Source organism: Raphanus sativus, chromosome 5 (genome assembly GCF_000801105.2).
Source record: "Raphanus sativus cultivar WK10039 chromosome 5, ASM80110v3, whole genome shotgun sequence".
Lineage (NCBI taxonomy): Eukaryota > Viridiplantae > Streptophyta > Magnoliopsida > Brassicales > Brassicaceae > Raphanus > Raphanus sativus.
The window spans coordinates 31,968,634-31,980,807 of record NC_079515.1 but is presented as its reverse complement, the minus strand read 5'-3'; positions in this window follow the sequence as shown (position 1 = coordinate 31,980,807).

The following is a 12,174-nucleotide window of genomic DNA, read 5'->3' as shown; positions in this document are numbered from 1 at the left end:
ATGTATTAATTCAACCTGTACAAAATTACTAAAAATCATATAAAATTGTATATATCTAAAATAAACTAATGATGTTATGATTAAAAATTTATTACTTTTTTGAAATGCAGAAAGTTTTGAAAATTTTAGATAATAAAAATTGTATAATCTATACTATTATTTGAGAAGTGATTTTCGCAATGGAAATCTCTCGTTAAAAGTTAGACTGGTTAATATCGGTTTTATCCTTAATGAATAAATTATATAAATTAGTAAAAAATAAAAAAGAATTTAAAATCTATTTGATTAAATAACTGATTAAAATTAATAATAATCAGAATTATTTAAACTCTAAAATATATATTTTAAAATAAAAAAAGATAATTCTTATATATACCGTGTTGTTATCTAAAAAGTATATTTTAATAAGAAAATTAAAAATTCAAAAACAGAACACACATAACTAAATATTTATCAAGTAAAAATATTATTTTCTATAATTAAAAAGAGAATACTGAGTTATTTTGAAGATTTATTTATTATCAATGTATATAATGTACAAATAAATTTCAGAAAGATATAATACTTCAAATTTCCAATGGAAACATTAATAAGAACTAAATTTTTTTTACTAATATATATTAATAAGTAATTATTAAATTTTTATGCATGTATATGCGGTCTAAACACCTAGTTATAAAAGTAAAACTAAATAATATTTCGAAATTAAAAATGTCATATTTGAATATATTTATTTTAGTGATGATTTATGAGTTATTAACATATTATAAATTTTTTACCAAAAATATAAATCAATTTTAAATGTAATATATGAGTTATTGACATATTTTAAAAAGTTTTCTAAAAATATATATCAGCATTAAATGAAATTATCCATGTCATATTTTTTGGAAGCCATATCATTAATTTCAGTAGTCATGTCATATTTGTTTTGCAAAATTGATTATAGAGAGGACATGTGGCAAAATCACTTCGCAAATATAGTCTAGAGGATGATTTATGAGTTACTAACATATTCTAAAAACTTTACCAAAAATATAAATCAATATTAAATATAATATATGAGTTATTGACATATTTTAAAAAGTTTTCCAAAAATATATATCAGCATTAAATGAAATTATCCATGCCATATTTCTTGCAAGCCATGTTATCAATTTCAGTAGCCATATCATATTTGTTTTGTGAAATTGATTATAGAGAGAACATGTGGCAAAATCACTTCGTAAATATAGTTTAGGGGATAAAATAATAATTTAATCTAGTTAGAGACAATAATTAACCGTTACAAAAAAAAGACAATAATTATAATTGAGTCCATTAGGATACATATTGGCTTTGAATGGTGATCAGGGAGTAATATTCAATTCACAAGGAATATTGTTTCCTACTTATTCCCAAAAAATTTCACAAGGAGTGTGATTGGTTGGGTTGTAAGAGGTGGTTTTAGCTTTAATTTTTACCTACAACCTTTAAAATCACTAATCATGTTTTATATTGATTTTAAAGTTACAGCAAAAATGTAGAGAAAATGACTGTAATTACCTTATTTTCTAAAGTTTCTTTTTTTTTTGCTGTAGAAAATATGTTGCTGCAGCAATAAATTTCAAATCTACATCACTTAAAACTAAATCAAAAAATTCTACAGCTTAAATCCTAGAATAAATTTTCTACACTTACAACCAAACCAATCACCCCCATTGTTTCCTACTTATTCACTTTCATTCCTTTTAAAAAAAAAATAAAGAATAAAACTATTATTTATTGAATTTGAGAAGGAAAACTATTTCTTTTCATTCCTATTATTTTATTACTGTACGTTCGTTTTCTACTCGTTCTTTTTGTTTCCAATAATGTGAGTATCATTATTCCAAGAAGTTTTGGTTGACATGCAATAAGGTTTTTTCTACCTCTATAGCTACCTTTTTCTAAGAAGGTAGTGTGGGTATTCCAGAGTAAAGTCCAATATCAAAAGAAAAATATTTAGGAAGTAACTAAAAGAGTAAGCTTTGGTTGACAATATGTAAGGTTTAATCTGAGCCATAAGATGTATTTAAATTTAACCAATCAAGGAGTTGAGGTTAAGGAAGTGTACAATTTTAAAAGGGATATAAAGATACAACATGAAAACTATTAAACACAAAGTGTCTCCATCGGTATTGGAAATGATCCTTACTAATATATAAAATAGATGTGCCACTCAATTTATCACCAATTGGTTTTAGGTTGGAAGCTCATTTAGCTTAACATGATATCAGAATCCGATCCATGCAGTCCAACCCGATCTATATCGATTTGGTCCAAATTTTGACCCATCGATCTTTGCTGGAGAAGTATTATGAGATTGACACTCAAAGAATCATCATCTCGAATGACCGTATTAAACACAAAGTATCTCACATCAGTATTGAAATAAATCTTTAGTAATATATAAGATAAATGAGTCACTTCACTTATCACCATTTGATTTTAGATTGGAAGTTCGTCTCGCTTAACAAAATCATGAACATCTTGGTTTAGTTAGATCTTTTTATGCTATTATTCTCCATAAATATAAAACATATGGACATGGAATAATGGAAAGAGGAAGCACGAACGAAGAGACGTAGGAATTTGCAAAAAAATATTCTCGTACTTTTCTTAAATAGAAACTACGGAAATACCCAATATAATTAACGTATACGATATGACAATTAATGATTATGAATAAAAAATATTTGATAACATTTTTTGTATCTTAACTCTTTTTGTTTGATTTTATATTATTAAAAGATATTAAACAATCACATTAATCGTATAATAAAAAATTAAAAATTGAATTCTAACAAAATCAAATGGAAATTGAATAACAAGTGATTTTAGTGCATTTCAAATTTCATATAAGAAATACCCAATCCAATAACAATGGATTTTACTTTAAAGTTGAATTCCGTTAAATTTCACTAAACTAGGTGTGAAACCCCCGCGCAAGCGCGGGGTCGGGGATTGCTTTATATACATATGTGGAGTTGATGTTGTTCTTTGCTGTGGTGTATGTTTTCCAAGTGTTGCAATGAAATAAAATTGAGTTTGGGAGTCTAAGGGAGTTCATTTGTTTGTTGTTTACGTGTTGTTTGTAAATAATGTTCATCTAACGATAAGGTGATTTTTTGTTATGTTGGAGAAATCAAGCACGTAGACCATAGCTTTCATAGCGAGACTCTATACTGGACACAGCAGAGACAACTCAATTAGAAATTAGTAAGGACAAAAAAGAGGAAAAAGATATTTACAATATTTTGATTTTCAGTCACTAAACTCGAGTATTAAGAAAAAAATAAAAAAAATAATGAAACATGTGATTAATAAATATCATTTTATAATAAAGTTTGAAAATAAAAGAAAATAAGATATTGATTATCTTTTTAAATGCCTCTGTCGCATTCTTCACAAGTGAGATGAGTTTGTTTGGGCATCTACGGACTTAAAAAAAAGTTATATTATTCCTAGAAAACTAACTATTTTAGTTTGCTCGACGGTGGGCCTGGAAGCCCAAATCCATATGAGACGTAAGTGAAGTGTTCTTCGTGAAGTTCCCGCCCTTGTATAGGTCGGAAAAGTGTCTGATTTTTTTCTCCTTTGCCTGTGTATGATTGTGTTCTTTAGTGGTGTAATATATCTATAAAGGTAAGGTTTTTGGTTTATTGTTCAGAGTTGCTTACCTTTGCTCATTTGTGTTACGCTCAACCCACTGATTTTTTTCCACATCTTGGCCTTCATCATCAATACCTACATAATAAAGTTGGAAAATTGTTAAATTGCTATACGTGGTGTATAGTTTTAGTTGAACTGATTTGTTGTCTGTTGAGTTAATTTTTAGTTCAGCTGATTGAATGTATATATGTTATAAATTTGCTTTTGAATGGTTAGCAGGAGGCGAGAGGTGATCGGTAGTTTTTATTACACAGAGTATTTATGGATTTTAAGTAATGGTTGTTTTCAGTGTTAGTGTTTGTGATTTCTTCAAAGCTTAATAGTATAAGTACTTATGCAGTTTTTTTGTTAAAAGCAGAAGCTAACATACCGGTTGTTTCTGGTAGGTCATTGAATGCGTTTTTGTAGACGATGTTTGTGATGGTGCTAGTTCCACTGGTGCGGTTGCTGATAAAGACAACAGAAAGGTTTCCACTGCATATAGTACATATGTTAGCATTAGATAATCAAACATTCCAGTTGCTGAAGACAACAATATCAGTTCTTACCTGCTCGTGAACTTGGTAAAGTTCTTCACAACAAATAGCAGTTAAGAGAAGGAAAGAGAATGCAATATCTCACATTCAAACAACATTAGTGATTCTTTCGATTGCATGTTCTCTCGAATCTGTGAAGCTTCTAAGTACATATCAATTTCTGTCCGAATCCTGAAAAACAGTACACAAAAAAACTAAGACTAATGCCATCATCTGGAAAGAATATTCTAAAGTTCAGTAAACAAAAGCCAAAAAAAAAGGAAAACTTACCACTATAAAGCGAGGTTTTCTCGGAAGAGCAGAGATGTAGTTAAACCATCTAGAATCTTTCTGAAGACGCTTCACTTATAAGATAAGTAGCTTGCAAAGGTCAATCCGGAACCTCATCACGTTTCATCACTTCACCAGCCTCACCATTGGTACACACCTAAACCCATGAAAGGAATCTAAAGCTCATGATTTTATTGCAAGTTTAGATAAAAGTTCAACGCTTTTGAACTTACGGTATCAGCACTGATTATAAGAGTAGGAGGAACGAAGAGAAGATTCTCTCATTTTCTTAGGTTCTGAGACGCGACGAATTCTCCCTCTCTAATGTCGAATCTGATATGTCAGGACATCCTCGATGGATCCTTTTGTGATCTCGCCGGCCGAAACAGAGCTGTGGATTCCGGGGCGGCATAAGGACGCCGAAAGAGGTGGGAAAGACAGTGTTAGAGTTTGGGTACAGAGACGGTGATGTCGACGTTTCTGTTTGCAAATCATTAGGTTTGCAGATTATGATAAACGTGGACGGCGAGGTTGAATGGGGAAGCAAGATAATAATCTATGATATGGGCCTAAACTATGTATGTGTTTTAACTTAAAGTCCAGAATAGAAAAAATTAAAGCCCACACGTTTTAAAAATGCTGACGTGGCGCAAAAGGAGAGCCTCAAGTGCCTCATTATATTATAGATTCATTAATTCAGTAACACCGTCAAACACTACAAAAAAACACTTGGATTGCATCACATAAATAGTATCAGAAAAATAAGTGATACTATTTTGAATTATTTATTAACAAATGATACAAAATATGTGTTTATAACATCAGTTATAATAAATGATGTTTTATTAATTTACTTAGCATCATTTCAGCAAAATCGATATAAATCTACATTCGATTACATCATTTTTGGAAAAATGATACAAAATATGGGTTGGCATCACTTAAATAACTGATACACATACAAAATTGTGTTAGTATCACTTATAGAAATGATACAAAGTTAACATCATTTACATAAAAGAAACAAATATTTGCATCAATAAATAAATGATATTAACACAATTCAGTCAATATAATTTTGTAGTCCGTGGTAGTTACGTCAAAACATTTAGTTCAAATTCAATGTTATTAATATAAAATTATGTCACCATATATATATATATATATGTGTGTGTGTAATAATTAATATATATCATTTTAACAAAATAATAATTTTACATGAATTTATATAAATTATATAATTGACGCATGTATCTTTTTAAATTATTAGTATTTATTAAAATAATACAAAATATGTTCAATGTTATTATTTTAGTACTATAAAAATTTATTTGTTTCCTTCTGTATTTTTTTTCTTTTTTTCCTCCTAAATTGATTTACTTAGATTTGAGAGTATTTAACAAACAAATCTCTGAAACCTCGTTTCCCTCTATCTCTATAACCATGTTCTCCTATTTTTTTGCTCTCCCTCTCTTCTTATTTTCTTGTTCTCTCTGTAATCCCGTAGAATTTCAGAAGATCAATCTCCTCTCCTTTTTTTCTCTTTCTCTCTCTCTCTATCTCTCAGCATTTAGAACTTGAGCAAATTCATTGACTTATGGCTGTAGTGAACTGTGGCATTCGAGTCATCGGCGGAAGAATTTACAATCTTAGTCACCACCAATGTTATTATCAGGCGAGAAACAAGAAAATCTCTATGATTATCCTCTCTGATTCCACTATCTCTTCCGTTTCTTATGTTAAAGCTATTATGGATATGTTGATTTTGTTCAGGTTTGATTTTGGCTTTCTGATTGCATGTTGACACAAGACGTTGAACTTAATTAGTTGGCAAGTCGTGGAAGTCCATGAAGAAAGACAAGCAGTGTTCATGAAGATGTAAATAATGATTAGTTTTTTTTCTTTGAAACTGAATAATGATTAATTTTGCAATATTGTTTCGAACCTTTTTGTTTATTTATGCCTTGTAAGTTTGTACCATGGATGAATTGTGTTATTTTTTTATGTACATTAATTTTACTTCAGATTTGAATTTTCCTAATTAATTAATTATTTTGTATGTATTAATATACATTTTTCAGAAGTCAATAAAATATTTCACAATTGTTATAATAATTCTGTATCAGTTAAAAATGCATAAATTAATATTTTAAATCGAATATTTCAAGTAATATAATTTTAAAATTATTTTAGAAAAAATTAAAATTATTTATTAATAAAGGACATAATAATTCGTATCAATTATTTTAATTGATATAATAGTAACATCGTTTATAAAAGTTGATGTAAATGTTAACATCATTTATCACAATTGATATATATTGACATCAGTTATATAGTTGATGCAAATATTTAATAAATTTACATCAATTATTAATGAATTGATACAAATTATTTGCATCACCACTTTCAGAGTCACTTACATAAATGATGCAAAATTATTTTGCATCACTTATAACTAATGCAAAAATATAAAATAAATGATGTAAAATAGACATTATTTTGTAGTGAAAGATTCGGTTAAACTTGTAAAACGGGAGAGAGTATCTCACATAGTATAAATAGATGATCGTTTGTAACAGAATCTTTATGCATTTTGTGATGATGTATTTGAGATATAGGGTTTTTCAATAAACCCTAAGATATGGAGATTGTAATCAGTGTTCTTGTTCAATAAATTAGCAAATTCTTATCAAGTTCTTATAAGAGTATCTCAGCAGTGGGAGTTTCTTCCTACCAAAAAAAACTAATGAAATAATGCCAAAGAGAAAAAATGTAAGAAAGCTGGGAGTAGTCGCTCAGAAAAATACTCTGAAAAATTCTTCAAAGACTATGGTGGCAAGTGTCTCTCTTTTCAATGCTTTTTTTCAAAAAAAAAAAAAAAGTGTCTCTCTTTAATTGGTATAACAAATTGTTGACAAAAAAATTGGTATAACAAATTAAAATAAATACAAAACTAAAGAGAATGAAAATACTAATATAATAATGGCTATATATTCTTTTTAGCCATGTACGACGGCAGTTTCTAAAAAAAAATATCTCTGCAGTTTAATAATTAATCAAAAAGTGGGTAAAAAGAGAAAATGTGCAGTCCACTTGATGACTCTACACAATTTAATAATAGCTCGTTCCTATTTTACTATGGCAAGAACCGTTTTAGAGAGTATTAGTAAACTTGTCATTTCTTAAAGAAAAAAATAAGTTAACAACACAATTTATGTGTACATAAAGTAGTAATATTAAATAGCTTAGAATCTCTTTTGGGTTCTTTAACCGTTAAAGTTGTCGTAAGAATCCATATGCTGTTGATGCTCTAACATCATTTTCAATGATCTTTTATTTTGAGAAAGAGATTAAAATATAAGAGAAAACATTTCTAACCATACATAATTTTCTCTTCAAAATAATGTGCCATTAGAAAATATTTCCCTTTATATTTTGATATTTTCCTTTATTTTATAGTAATGCTTTTATTTATAAATTAGTCTTTAAATTTTTATATATTTTTTTAATATAAGAAACTCAATATTTATGTTATATTTTAAGGAAATTATTAATACAGTAAATGATTGTTTATTTTAAAGCCATGAAAAGTAGACTTTTAGATGGCTTTGAGAATTTTTTCATAGAAAATAGACATTTTTAGTTTCTTGCATATTTCAAAGATCTTTTTAATAGCTTAAAATTAAAAGAGAAAGAATTATGTAACACAATTACAATAAAATCAAAACAAAATCTAGATAATTATTAAATTGTATTATTGTAACATAATGAGTAATAAAATTTAATAACCATTTTTAATATTTATTCTTTAATAATCACTAAAACTAAAGCCAACAAAATAGATAATTTAAAATATATTTATGTCATATTAAAAGACTGTTTTATCTTCAAATATTTATTAATTAATTAACTACGCTTAAATAATGTTTTGGCCTCTAAAATATTTAATACGGGAAAATCTGGTAAAAACCACTAGAGTAGACTACCGTAGAATACTAAAAATATTTTGGCCTCTAAAATATTTAATTTAAAACCCTGCATGCATCCAGGATCTAGCTGCTCTGAATGTAATACAATAAGATCTACTATTAATATAAAAAATTTAACTCGCCATAAAATTAGTATATTTAAAGATTGCATGGTCAATCAGACTTATTTGGTTTAGTAATGTTCCTAATATTCAACTCTTTGACTCTTGTCGAATCTATATTAAATATATATATAGAGAGAGAGAGAGATCAAGATTTTCTAAATAATCTATAACAAGAAAATATATATACACATATGTTAGGTAAAGAAAAAAAATATTCTAGTCAATATGATAATTAATGGTTAAATATATTACCTCTTTAAAATTATTTGGTGTCACAACATACTTTCTTTATCTTAAATATTCGATTTTGTATAAATAAGAACAAGAATATAAAATCAAGCGCATCACAAGATTGTTTAAGACATCAAAACCATGAAACTACATGCATCCTTGATATTCATGTTCATCCTCTCTTTCTTTGCTTTACATCAGTGTAAGTATAATTATCATTTTTATTATTTATATATCTTTGTTCTATTTCCATTTTTTTCTCAAAATGTTTCTTATTTTTTCGTCGTTCATGTTTGGTTGATGTATGATTATATGTGAAGGTGCAAAGATGAATGTTAGAGGAATAGAGGATTCAAACATAGTCATAACATCAAATTGCGTTAGGGGTAGTTGTTCTGGAATATTTAAAAGGGATTGTTGGTGCTGTCCAGGACCAAATCGCAAATGTTGGGAAGACAAAACTTCATGTGATGCTATATGTCCTCGTCCTCATCTTCCTCCAAAATAATGTTTTATGAAATCTTAATGTAATCGAAATTGTTGTTCACCATGTGACACTAATAATGAAAAGTAAATTACTTTTACCTATATTAATCTTCTTATTTATAACTTGTAGTTTAATTTAATACTTAAATTAGTTTTAGAATAAAAATTAAGAATCATTTTTTCATTGGATTTCATCACATTCATTACATATATACATTTCCAGAGTATGTAATCCGATTACATTCCAGCTATGAAGCAGTTTACAATTTAATTTAATAATACCTATTAAATTATGAAACATGCAATAGTAATGTTATTCATATAAAACAAATTATCTTGAAATTTTTAAATCGCCGTATTTTTATAATTTTAAATTTAAATTCTTCATTCTCAGATTAGATTAGATAAATACTTATAGTTCACCATTATTTTATGTATTATTTCTGAAAATGTTAAATCCATTTAGTAAGAGTGGAATTGTCTATAGAAATAACGATTTTTTTGGTTTAAACAGTTTTAATAAATTTTAAAATGACAAGAATCCCAATAGTTGAAACAAATATTGGAAAACGACACTAGATGGCAAAAAATCATACTAGCAATGGTATCCAAAATATTCATAAAATGTCAAAATGTTTTTATACAGTAAAAATGAAATTGATAATTTTATTCAAATATTATAATATTATAATTAAATAGTTTTTAGGATCAATTGATGAAGTTTTTGGGATCAATTAATGCAAGTGCAATAAATTTTGTGGAAACACATTTCAAAAAAAAAAAAATAGAAACTCTAAGAGCATCTCCAAAAGACATTATATTTTGAAGTTCGTAAAATTTTGTATTTGAAGTTTAAAGATATTATTTTCCAAAAGCAAAATTTCAAACCTAACTTTAAAAGTACTTATATTTTATATTATAGTCATTATATTTGTCTTAATTAATTTAAATTCATAAAACTTTATAAATAAATAGCACATATATAAATATTAATTAATAAAATGTTACATTAAATTATAGAATTTTACATACAAATACATAACTAAATACTAAATTACAAGTAAAATACCAAATTATCCTATAAAACTCTCTTTGCAATAGTCCCATATAATCAATTAGTGCATTTGTTAATATTGTTTTTGTAATATTGTTGTTTTCTAAATATAGTTTACAAAAATTTTAACTCTTATTTTGAAGTTTTTATTTAATTTTATGTGTAAAATTCTAAATTATAAAAGCTAATTCGAAATATTTATGAGATAAAAATTTTAAGGATTAAAAAGATTGAACAGGAAAATATTTAAGAATTATAAATGTAATATATAATTATAAGGATCAAAATGCAAATAAAAATATAAAACTTCAAATTTAAAATTTTGAATAAAAGTTCATTCTATATTTGAAATTTCACTACTCAAAACTTCAAATTTGAAGTTTTGAATTCTTTTTGGAGAGCTAAAAACTTCATATTTGAAATTATAAAGTGTCTTTTGGAAATTTTATAAATTTGAGTAAATAAAACAAAGAAAATTCATAGTTTTTTTTTTATTAACATGAGAGTATCCCGGACCTATGGAAGGGTCTAGACTAATCTCTAAGGAGAGGTACAGCCGACGGATAGACTCTCTCTCCGGATATACAAATGGGTCCTAAAGCATTGACCCATATCCGTGTTAGTGTCCGGAAATCATGACTTAGTTCCTTGTAACATGGTTCGAACTCGCAACCTAGATGCAGGAAGGAGTCCGTCCTTACCATTGGACCATGATGTTCTGGACAATAAAATTCATAGTTTCTTGTCAATATGTGGTTTTGAGCTTAGACAAGAATGATATATTATGCAGAAGTGACCCTAGAATGACACTCTAATCAAGTGAGCTAATGTGCAACTTATTCTAATCTCAACTTAATATATTCAATAACCAAATCTTGAGCTAATGCCTGACCTTAAGAATGATATATTATGCAGAAGTGTGAGGCTGCTTCTTTTTTTTCTCTATAGATATATATGATTTATATTGAAAATACCAAACTGAAATATAAAGGCTAGCGAAAATTGAAAATATCCCGAGAAACATAAATCTATAAGTTGGACAACTAGAACCCAAACATGAAAACTCATCAAACTAGCCTCTTTCTTGGCATCCACCTCAACTGATCCTTCAGTAATCAACACGTTTCATCAATACAATCCTTATGGAATTTACCTTTTCTCAGGATCCAGGGCGATGTACTCTGATGTCGACTACACTGAGAGAAATTAGATATTCTGCTATTTGAAAATAAGACTAGCCTTTGCACAATGAAGCTTCCATGGGCATCAACCTGCGACTATCACTAAAAGAAACAACCATACTACCAGAGGTTACCATATAAATCTTCTTAAACTGTTAGAAATTCATTCTGACACTTAACAGAAGTATACACAATTATGTTGATACATCTGATTTTTGTAGGTTGATGGAAAGCCTAGCCTTGGATCTTCTATTTGACTAAGATCAATCAGCTATAAGAAAACATGAAGCGTAATGCCTTGTTACTGTTGTTGGAAACAGAGCCTTGTTTCTGTGCGTTTGTTTTGCTGTGAAGAGAAGGAAGCTTGGTCACTTCAAAGTTCAAAACCTGGTCAATCCATCCTAAATCAGAAAGAGAATCAATTGAGTGGTCAAAAAGGTTTAAAGAGATGACTTGACTAATTTGCCTTAAAGAGAATCTGAAAAGCTTAGCACAACCAAAGCAACATCTCATCTGAAGTAGTAGGATCTTTGAATGGATTTTAACGAGTGTGAAAGCAATCAAGAAAACGAAAAAGAGAAATAAAACTTGTTGGCTCTGTATACAGGACAGAGGATTGAAAAGATT